General features: G+C 44.3%; 1 protein-coding gene across 4 annotated transcripts in view; it reads right to left on the bottom strand.

Annotated features, from left to right (window-relative positions):
* The window catches only part of OSBPL6 (oxysterol binding protein like 6), an 87,514-nt gene extending 85,192 nt beyond the window's left edge, over positions 1 to 2,322 (bottom strand). For all 4 annotated transcript variants that reach the window (XM_057363726.1, XM_057363722.1, XM_057363724.1 and 1 more), the window contains exon 1: positions 2,244 to 2,322. The gene's annotated coding sequence lies outside the window, so the exon portion shown is untranslated. The remainder of the gene's footprint in view (positions 1 to 2,243) is intronic.
* Positions 2,323 to 10,620: the final 8,298 nt, after the last annotated feature.

Here is a 10,620-nt window from a genome sequence, read left to right as displayed (position 1 = left end):
CAGAGAAAAACCTCTGCTGATATCACATGTATTTGGCAAAACAAGAGCAAAACCATTCACTTCTGTCACACTAAGAAATCCATAGGTAGACCGTGGCTCAGCTGAAATGTACAGCACCAGGGCTGCACACATGTGCTCATCTCACACACATGCCAGAGCACAAAAGGAAAATTAAGCAGAACTATGAACATCCTCTGCTTTCATCTCCAGAGTGGACTGGAGGAAGAAGTGGCAAAGGAGAGCAGTGTCATGCCTACCATCACTTGCAACAGAGCCCAAGGCAAGGAACTCCCCAACTACAGAAATCACAGAGCTTTACCCTTCCATGGCCATGGGGGCTTTGTAATGTATGAATGAATGYATGAATGGTGGCTCAGATGCACAGTAACACTCACACCTGTGAGCAAAGTTATGTTTTTGATGGTCGTATAAAAAAAAGTATAAATATACAGAGTACAGCCCTTCGACACCAGCAGTTGGAAAAAAAGCCCCAAACATGTTCCTGCAAGCACTTGAAAACCAATCTTTGCATCRCAGACATTTACGAAGAAGCTCCCAGGATGAGGATAAGAACAAGAAATTGCCAGCAATAAGCAAGGATGCAAGCAGGGCCTTCAACAGTGCAGCACTGAGCACCACAGAGGATCTGGGACCCCAATAGCAAATTAATGAGAAGTGGAAGAAGCAAGCTTGATGAACTACAGTACAACAAAAGGGACCTCTTTCAGCCCTTAGTAGCAAGGGGAAATGTTTGGGGAGTCTTCAGTAACAAACCCTCCAATATTGTTTTCCAAACAAACATCTTGCCATGTACTTGTAAAGAAAAAGTAGTTTAAATATAAACCTTTTAGGGTTTTTAAATAATCAGCATTTTACACATCTCTCATAATTTATCTAAGGAGACAAGATAAAGTAGTCTCCTTGTATAGTTTAAAAAAAACAGAAAAGAAAATCCTATTTATTATACATACATAAAGATGCTTCACTAAATATATAAGATCCATAACAATGACATCTACTAAACCTCTAAAGGTCAAGGTCATGTCATTTACACTAAGATAAAAAACTCTAATTATAGTRTCTACAGCTGCATGGGCAAAGGCTGGTTAGTAGAAAAGAACTATTATAAACCAAACACAATTACRCTGTACAGAAACCATTAGATATTTGATGAGATTTTAATCTTTGAGCTGGTATCATTCYGCAAGTTAATCATCTAGAGAACAGAAAATCTGTTAGGAATGCCATTAAATGTACTAGTTCCATTAAAATTGAGCTGATATAGTTAATTGTAGTCCTAAAATAGCTATTTCCTCACACCTTCACTAATTTTTTTTTCATCTACTGAGTAATAGTCTATTTAAGGAACACTTTTCACTTAAATTCTCAAATAAGRTTTGCGAACACTTTTGTTCTGTCACGCTACCCCATACAAGTTGCACTGATGTTTGCTGTTCGACCTTGGCTTCCTAATTTGCTCTGGGAAGCCCAGCAAGGTCTTTTGTTTCAGTTACTGTTAGTCCATAGCACCTGCATTGCTGAAGCTTTCGGGAAGAAAATCACCAATGTATCCTCCAAGCACACGACAGCAATTACAAACTGACATGAAATGACGAGCCAATGGCAAAACTCACGTCATACAGTCATTTTCAGCATCAGCACTTCTGGCAAACACATGATTTCCAAACAACAGTTTTAATGAATCCATACATCTTCAAAGTACTTGGAAGGGATTCACAGCCTTGCTAGCAAATTGGGAACACAGGCCATTCCTGCCTTTTTTCGGGAAGAAACAGAACGAAAACGAAAAGGTATCCTAAGAGCACATCAACTTGGCAATAGCTAATCTGCAACTGAATCTCACAGACCACACCATTCATTGGAGCATTTTAAATTGCTCTGCAGGGAAGGGCGAAAAAATCACGACCTCGGGGAGCGCCAGCGAAGCCGGGGCTGACAGGGGCGCATCTCGCTGCGCGGATGCCGTTACGTAACCCCGGCCCGGCCCCTCCTGTCCGGATGCTCCGGCTGCTCCCCGGGGCCGCAGAGCCACGGTCGGGCCACAGCCCCAGCCACAGCCACAGCCCCAGCCCCGGCCCCAGCCCCGGAGCCCCCGGCACCGCGCATCCCCCGCGGGCCGCCGAGCCCCGGCACCAGCACCCCTTGACCCGGGGCTCCCCGCACGGCCGGTCCCGCCGCTCCGGCCCCGCACCGCGCCCCCAGCGCCGCCGCTCAGCGCCCACCTCCTGGCCGGGATCCGCGGCGCATCCCCGCTGCGGCCCGGGAGGCTGCGCCCCGCCGCTCCCGCTCCCTCCCGCCGCAGCTCCCCGCCCGCCTGACGGAGAGAGGGAGGGAGGGAGGGGGCGGGCAGCGCCGCCGCAGCCCCGCCGCGCCGCCCCCCGCCTCCGCCCGCCGGCCAAGGTGCCCTCGCCCGGCCGTACCCACCTGCGGCAGCGGGACGGGCCCGGGGACGGGTGCCGGGGACGGGTGCCGGGGACGGGTGCCGGGACCGGGCTGACGAGGGGCTGGCGGTGCAGGGATGCTCAGCCCAGCGCGGCCGCGGCCCTGTGCGCGCAGCGGCGGGGCGGCGCCGGGGCTCGGCTCGGTACCTCGCCCTCCGCTCCCGCAGCCGCCCCGGTGCGCCGAGCCAAGCCCCGGGTCAGGGTGCCGCCGGCGCGGCGGAGAAACGGGGCAGCGGCGGGGACCGCCTGACGGGCTTCAGTCGTGACATCGGGGCTGGAATTGAACGGCAAAGCACGTGGGCGACAGTGGAGCTGTGCTGGAGCGACAGGGACCTCCGTGCCAGGGGCGGGAGGATGGTGTCAGACAAAGGGGTACCGCCGGTGGACGGGGCTGTCACCAGCAGCGTAAGGGCCTTTCCCCACCCTCAAGGCTTGGTGACACAAGCGCGACACCCAGCCTCGCACCGTCACCCTYCCGCAGTGGTCACTGCGTTAGCTGATCAATCTTTGTTCTACGATAATGGGAGGTGGCTGTAAAAACAACGTTACATGCACCAGAAAGCTGCCGTAGAAACGATTCCTTTGATCTATTTGTATTAGATTTTTGGGGCCTTTCTTTTTGGTGGGTTGGTTTTGGGGGGCTTTTTTTTGTGGTTGTTTTGGGGTATTATTTTGAGGGTGGCTGTGGTGGTGGTGTGTTTTCCCTGTAGGTCCTCCGTCACAGATTTTACAACATACTTGATAGCTTAGACACACCTTCGGAAAGGGGAAGCTGGACTGTCTTGTGTAGAGAACCTGTGGAGTGGAACAGGTCACTCTGCTGTGGAGCAGACAGGCTGTCGGCTCATCTGTCTGGTGAGTGATTTGCCTCTGGCACCCGCGTCCTGCTGGAGCCGGGTCACTCCCTGTCYCCAGAGCTGGCATACTTTTGCCCACCGGAGATGGCTTTCAGGCGCCTTTTAGCAAACTGTACTCCTACTATTTACTTAGCCCTGCTCTCTGGTTCATGGTAACAAGACTGGAAATAGATTTTGTCGTCCAAGAAAATCAATTTAGATGCCACTGCCAGCAAATTCCAATAAGAGAATGGGGAAAGGGGCAAATGCTTCTGAAGAAAAAGTAGATTTACAGCATTCTATACATTATTGAACCTACACTATTCTTTAGGCAAAGACAAACAGGCTGCATGATGCTGGTTTATGTTTTCTCCATTTCTCATACAGGCAGATTTTGCAGCAGCATTGTGCAACAAAGGATCATTTTGGGGACTCTGGTATACAAAAGCCAGAGACATTTTCCTATTAAAGCAGACCAACACAGAAGGATCCCTTGACACAGTACTTTTTGTGTAACTTCTAGGATAACTTAYTRGGGRAAAAAARMGCTTYATTTTCTCAGCTGAATCCATTTCATTTTGAATGTGGTTGAATAAAGTTAGGAAATTAACTAACGCATCTTTTTCTTTTTCGTGTTCAGTTTCTAAGAGCTGGAGCAGCAAAATCATTAAGCGGGACTTTGGCGGGTGTCAGAGCAAGTTTTCATACATAAGCCACAGAAAGATTAAGTAAGAAGCCATATACATTATAGAACACATTAAGATTGGATCATTAGAGAGCAATGCCTCTCTCCCAGTTAAGGTGCAAATGAGACCATATGCCAAAGTCAATTGCATGGGTATTATTTATCAGTAAATGGGGGGGGGGTGTGGCAGAGAGAAAAAAATAGAAAAAAAGAAGGGGACGGGGGAGTGGGGAGGGAAGAAAAGCACAGAAAGACATCACTGGGGTAGAAAGATATCACCACTCATGGATCCAGATGGTACTCCCGTTACTCCTCTTCTGCTATTCTCAGTCGGGAGCGGGCCATGAAATGTAGAGTTCCATSGGTTAATACCTTCGGGTGTCCATGGGAGATTTTACACTGTCTTTTGCAACATTGTGGACCCCGTGCAGTCCTTCGGTGGAAGGCCTCAGAAGTGAGTCTGGGGGTGCTGCGGAGCTCTTTGATGGGTTACGATCCCTCCCAGCCCGAGAGCTGCCTCTGCCATCAGCGCAGCTGAACCAGCTCTGTCCAGCACAAGGGACGCCCCACCTCGGACCGGTGAATGTCCCGTGCGGATGTGACCTTCCCCGAGGAGGAGCAGCAGCAATTTCACAACTGGGCCAGCTTGTGTGCAGGCAGACAACTGGCGTGATTAAAACAACACCCCATCTCTGCAGGGACGGCTTGTTATGTGGCTCAAAGCCCRGCTTGTAGCCTCCGAGGGTGGGTGCTCATTCCCTCTATCCTACGCAGAGCACAGGCTTCACCCCCGCACCCCCAAAACTGCTCCTGCCCCACCTCGGCTGCGGGGGAAAGAGTGCACAAACCTGGCCTCAGCAAATGAGTGCCTCTGGCTTCCCCCRCCACACCCAGCCAGAKCTGACTGCCCAGCACACTGCAGAGYTGGCTTTCCTTGTGGATAGTTCTTCTACCCCAGCCTTGTTCATTTCTCTTTTGCCCAGAGATAATTGAACAGTAGTACCATCTTTGTTTTAGCTCAAGTTCCCAACAGGTGTCTTAGAACTTACAGTTCAATTTCCCAGATTCGGGCAGGGCGGGCTTCCCACAGCTTCTTCAGACCGTTTGCCATAGCGGGCAGTCCTTCGATGATCTTAACAGTGTTAGGATTTTTAAGTCTCTTACAAACATTTAATAATAGCAGGAATGTAGTCACTTATTTTTCTTCCAAAAGAAATAAGCAWCAGGGCAAAGAGATAGAGGTGTCTTAAGGTCACCATTCAACACCATTTCAGACAGGAGGCTGCTCAACATCTGGGACCAGAAGGAAATTCCAGAAAACTGTTGTCATTAGCCCACTTGTTTCTGAACAACTTATTCTTTAATATTCTCTAATGATCTTGAGACCAAATTCTTAAGWGGCTATTCTACAGAGATTTTTCACTAATTTGCCTATGCTTAAACCAAAGAGAAACAAACATGTAGAAGGACACCTTAAACATTTTTTTAAAATAATAGTTATGTTACATACATGGTGGAAGACAAAGTGCTAGGTATACACACAGGTACCCTCATCTTCTAAGGTCTTAATTATTTAGAACTGTTTCTTAGATAAATGTAGTCATTCCCATTCTTTAATTCAGACAGCAGGAAAGTTTACTAAATATAAAATTAAATGTTTGCTTACTACCCATATGCTGAGGATAAGCAGAGCTAAGAGTGTTGAAAATATTTACTAACAGAACCTTAAGAAAATACTTTTAATTTTCTCCTGTAACAGGTAATACTGTTGTTTCATTGATGTCATTTATTGTTAGGGGGTGTGTGTGTGTTTGACAAAACACTACCCTTAGGCAAGGCTTAGGTAGAAGACATGTTTTTAATAAGGATTTCTGTATATTACACCTTGCCTTTTTTGCCAATTCATTGAATTATAAAAAAACTGTGAGTACAGTAGTATTAAGCAGTGAACTGCAGTACTTTGAAGAAAAAGCATGAAGCAGAGCACCAAGGAGCATTAAAGAGTGTGTGATAGTAAACAAATTGGGCACAGGGAGAGCTTGGGAGGCAGTGGCAGGCTCATAGCAGGCACAAGCTGCAAAAGGAGAAAGGCAGGCAGCAGCAGATGGAAAAGGGATGTGCCCTAGAGTAGGGGAGTGCCAGAAGATTGGAGAGCCATCTCCAGGAATCCAAAAGCATCCAAAAGCACAGCTGCCATTAGGACATCAGGTAACCAGATCAACATCCCCTTTCCTTGATAGAAACAGACCACCCAACACTATTTACTTTCCTCTTGAGTCCTCCTGAGGGCTGAATTGCTTAGAATACTTCTGGATKAGCACTTCTGCACCTAAATTGCCTCAAATTACTTGTGTAAAGACAACACAGTTTCCTGATGATGCAAAATTACTCATGGTAGGCAAAACAAAAACTGACTGAGCAGATGTAGAAGAATCTGACAATAGTGAGCAACAGGGCAATGACATGGTGGCTGAAAGTCTATGTCAATAACTGGAAATTAATGTAAACAGTAGTGAAAATAACCCTAACTAAACATACATAATAATGGGCTATAAATTAGCCTTTATTATTTGGAGTCATTGTGAGTAGTTTTCTGCAAACATTGGTTTGGTACTCAGCAGTAGTCCAAAAGACAAACAGTGTTAGAAATTGCTTCAAAAGATGCAGAAAAYAAAGCAGAAAAGCTCATTACAACCCCACGTAAATCTCTTTGCACTTGAGTCCTGTGTACAGTTCCAGTTCCTTCATTATGAAAATGTGAAACTGGAAAATACATGCATGCAGCTGAAAAAATGGGGCAGTACATAGCAAGAGAAATCCTGAAGCATAATAACGTAAGATACACATAGACTATACCAAATACTTGCCATAATCATAGATTATCACAAAAAAAAAAATCTAACCTATTTGTGGACATYGCTGAAGGAAAAAGGAAAATTATGTCTTCTCATTGAAGAAACTGGAAAGGGAAGTAGAAACACCTGGAGATTATTTAAAACTGAAGTTACAGATAAACATCCTACATAGATAATCACAATTTGTAAGAGTTTTATTAAGAATATCCCCATTAAATCAAAGAAAAGCAAATCTGAAATGCAGTTTGTCAGAACTCCAAGAATCTCTGAAGATATACATGATAAAGCAGCTGGAGTGGTTCAGTCTCACATAAACAAAATCTATGTGGTTCGTAGTATAGTTAATTACATCCACTCAAAGATAAGGCAAAGTTTGTTTCATACTTGATTTTACCACTGGGTAGTAGTCCCATGGCCTCATTTTCAGCACAATGTATGATCTCTTTACTGCATAGACTGCAAAACTAAAGCAGTATAAACACTTGGAGCTATACATCCTACACAACAACAAAGACAAAGAAATCTCTAGTTGGAAGTGTTGTAACTACAATGCTTATAACCCTGCTATTACTAGCCCTGTATTACTTTCTGTTCTAGACTCCAYTGTTTCAGGTTTCAACATTTAAAGGACTTTTCTCTCAGTAACTGCACTAGAATGGCTTTAAAGGTTCACAGTGGTACAGTTTCCTCTGCCCTCTCTGAGAACTACCCTATTAATTTATTTTTCCAAAGCACCAGAGATTACCCAGCTTCAAACASTTTCAGATGGTCTCCAGGATAAAATTCCAAGAATGCTGTTATMTATGGGTATTGAGGCCATCTCTGTATCCCTGGCCTTTAAACAAGYAAAGGCTAAAACTTACTGTAATACATATTTATGGAAAACCCATGTCTAAAATGCTGGCCATAATTTTAAGCAGCTCAGTCGGTATGTCGCCACAAAGAAAGGCAGAAAATGTTAACATCCCCCAGCATTATTACAAGAAGTGAATTCTGAACAGAAGTGAATTTTGTGGACTTGATTAAAATTTAAAAACATCAGTGGGTCAAGACATGCAAAGCATGTTTTCACATGCCACTGCCTTTCATTTTGTTTTGCTGATTAATCATAACTTCACTCCTGCTATCCTTAGATATAACAGACACATTAGAAAGGGGATTTAGTGTGCCTGGCACAAGGATAAGCAGCATTCTGATACTTAAAATAACTTTCAGCCATCTTGCAATTTTATCTGTGAAGCTGCTTATAATTTCAATTTTAGAAAATTTCTAGTATATATTTGCATTTCCAATAATTTTGATGTCCACATACCTGAACATGCTCTGTTAACATTGCCCTGTATCTTCTAAAATGGCATCTGAAAAAAATTGCTCATTAGAACTTTCCAAAGACAGAGCTTGGGCAGAAGAGTTGGAAGAATTCCCAATGAAACTTCTGTACTCCCATGCTCAGGATTTGCAAACACTCTCTAAATATGGAGTAGGGTCTGATCAGCAGTTAACTCTTCAGTCTTAGTAAAGTCCTGCAACTATTGTGTGTTAGATATTACATGTTAACATTAGATTTGGATACCCTACACTTTGTGTTGGATGAAGTTCCATTTTCTCAAACCCAAATCTGCAGCATTTCAAGAAAAATTTTTAATAAAAGAATTCAGGTATGGGAGCAGGCAGATGTATAGTTGAAGTAGATGAAATAGAAGTCTTTTATCAATATTTAATTAATCTGACAGTRCCATACATAGCTCAAAACAACAGCCCTACCATCTATGAAGTGGACTGTATAGAACTGAAGTGTTATTTTCAAGCTGTGATTTATGATGTTTACAAAGCACCAAGACCATAAATCCCTCATCCCTCAAAGCAACTCCCCTTTAAAGCTTCCTTTAAAGCATTTCTAACCAGGCAGAGCAAGCAGCTGACTTTTGTGTCATAYTCAGCTGCACGCTTCTTTTCACCCTTGTAGCCAGCAGAGCTGCCTGGCACAGAGCTTCAGGCTCCCAGCTTCATCTGCCAGAGCTGTCCAAGGCATCTGGGATGTCCCTTTTGGAGTGGGACACAGCACCAGGCTGGCTGCAGGAAGCCTGATCCCGCGTGCAGCTCAAGCTCCTGTTGCAGTGCTTGTCCCTRCAAAAGCAGAGGCTGTGGATGAGTGACCTGACGTGAATTTTTGCTGCAACTTGTTCAGCGAACTGCAGGCAGCTGCAGCTGGGGTGAGCTGTGTCACAGCAAGGAGCGGGTACAAAACCACCACACAGTAGAGGGATGAACAAGAAATTGCCCAAGGTGAGTGAGCTCAACACAAAGCACATGACTTTRGAAAAAAACCCATACTGCTTTAAAAGTAATCCTGGTGCTACAATATTCACTATGTGCATATGAAATATGCATGGTGCACAACAATCTCTGCATTTCAAAATTAAAGACATGTAAGACACAAGAGTGACACTATTACAGATTGATGTAAGGGCCTCTGTGGTTCCTTTGTGATGAACATCGATCCAATAATTCAGAGAATATATGCAAGTTAAACTATGGTACCGTCTTCTCTTGATTATTTTTAAATAAATTACTTGAAATTATTTTAATTATTAACTTACATTAAAGTGAATTAAATCATATGTTTGAGATCTATATATCTATTGATAATTCTTTCTCTGTGGAAAAAAAAAACAAATTGCAACATTTGGGTCAAGAAGTTCTCTATACAGGCTGATTATTTTAAGAGCAGGTGAACATTCTCAGTAGTGTCAACTTCGAGCTGCAGCCTCTATCTACACATCCAGAGACCTCTGCTGGAACTGGGGGATTCCTGGCAGTGCTGTGGCATCACCCTTTGYCCCTTCATTATCACTGTAAGTGAACTTGGCATTGTTATCCTCCCGGTTCCTTTGATATTTTTCCCTTCATTTTGTTTTGGAGGAACTTCACCACTGTAAAGCAGTTCTAGTCTGACATTCTGTGAAAAACGTGATCAGAATCTTTGATGAACTTGTAAATGAATGTTTAACAAATACAATTAAAGTTCAGGAATGCAGCATGGTGAGAATATGATATGAGTAGTTTTCCTGAACTGAAGCTGTGCACATAATCACATGCTGTTTTCACTTTCAACAGCTTCCCCTTCACATAAGATTATTCCTTCWGTCTCTCATTAACTGCTACAATAACGGGAAGAGTGGAGTGCCTGGAATTGCAGACACGAGATGATCTCTGTAGACAGAGCAGAACAAACATGACAAAGTGCCCTGGGTCAGAAAGAGGACCACAGACGATGAGGAAGGATCCAAAGGAAATCCAATTGCACTGTGCACTGCAAACCTGGGCTCTGCCCCCACGTGAGTCACTCCAGTAGTGGTTTSTGCCAACAAGGAAAAGGGCTCAGGAGCCCCAGGATGAGGGGAACTGTAATCACTGACTCACTGATCATAMTCACGATGCACAGCCCTCTGGAGAATGGCCTTTTTCACTTATGATCAGAAAGACATTAATGTAGACATTCAGGCAACATAAACAAGTTAGTATCATCCTCCAGTTACACAAACAAGGTTCCTCTGCTGACCAAGTGGTTATGACTCAGTAAATGGATAAAATTATTTCAACTGGACATTAAATTAGTGTGATCTCTGCAATCTCTTATTATCTCATTTTCAGAAGGTACACAAGTCTTGTTCAAACAGCAACAGAAACTTTAGCTGATGAACACAGCTGAAGTCTTAAGTCACTGACAGGTAAGCATGCTAAATTCTACTTACCAGCATTAAAGCACTGATATAGCAAAA

This window comes from Malurus melanocephalus, unplaced genomic scaffold, assembly GCF_030028575.1.
Source record: "Malurus melanocephalus ecotype Western Australia unplaced genomic scaffold, MMel_1.1 scaffold_30, whole genome shotgun sequence".
NCBI classification, from domain to species: domain Eukaryota; kingdom Metazoa; phylum Chordata; class Aves; order Passeriformes; family Maluridae; genus Malurus; species Malurus melanocephalus.
This window is presented reverse-complemented; position numbering and strand designations above follow the sequence as displayed.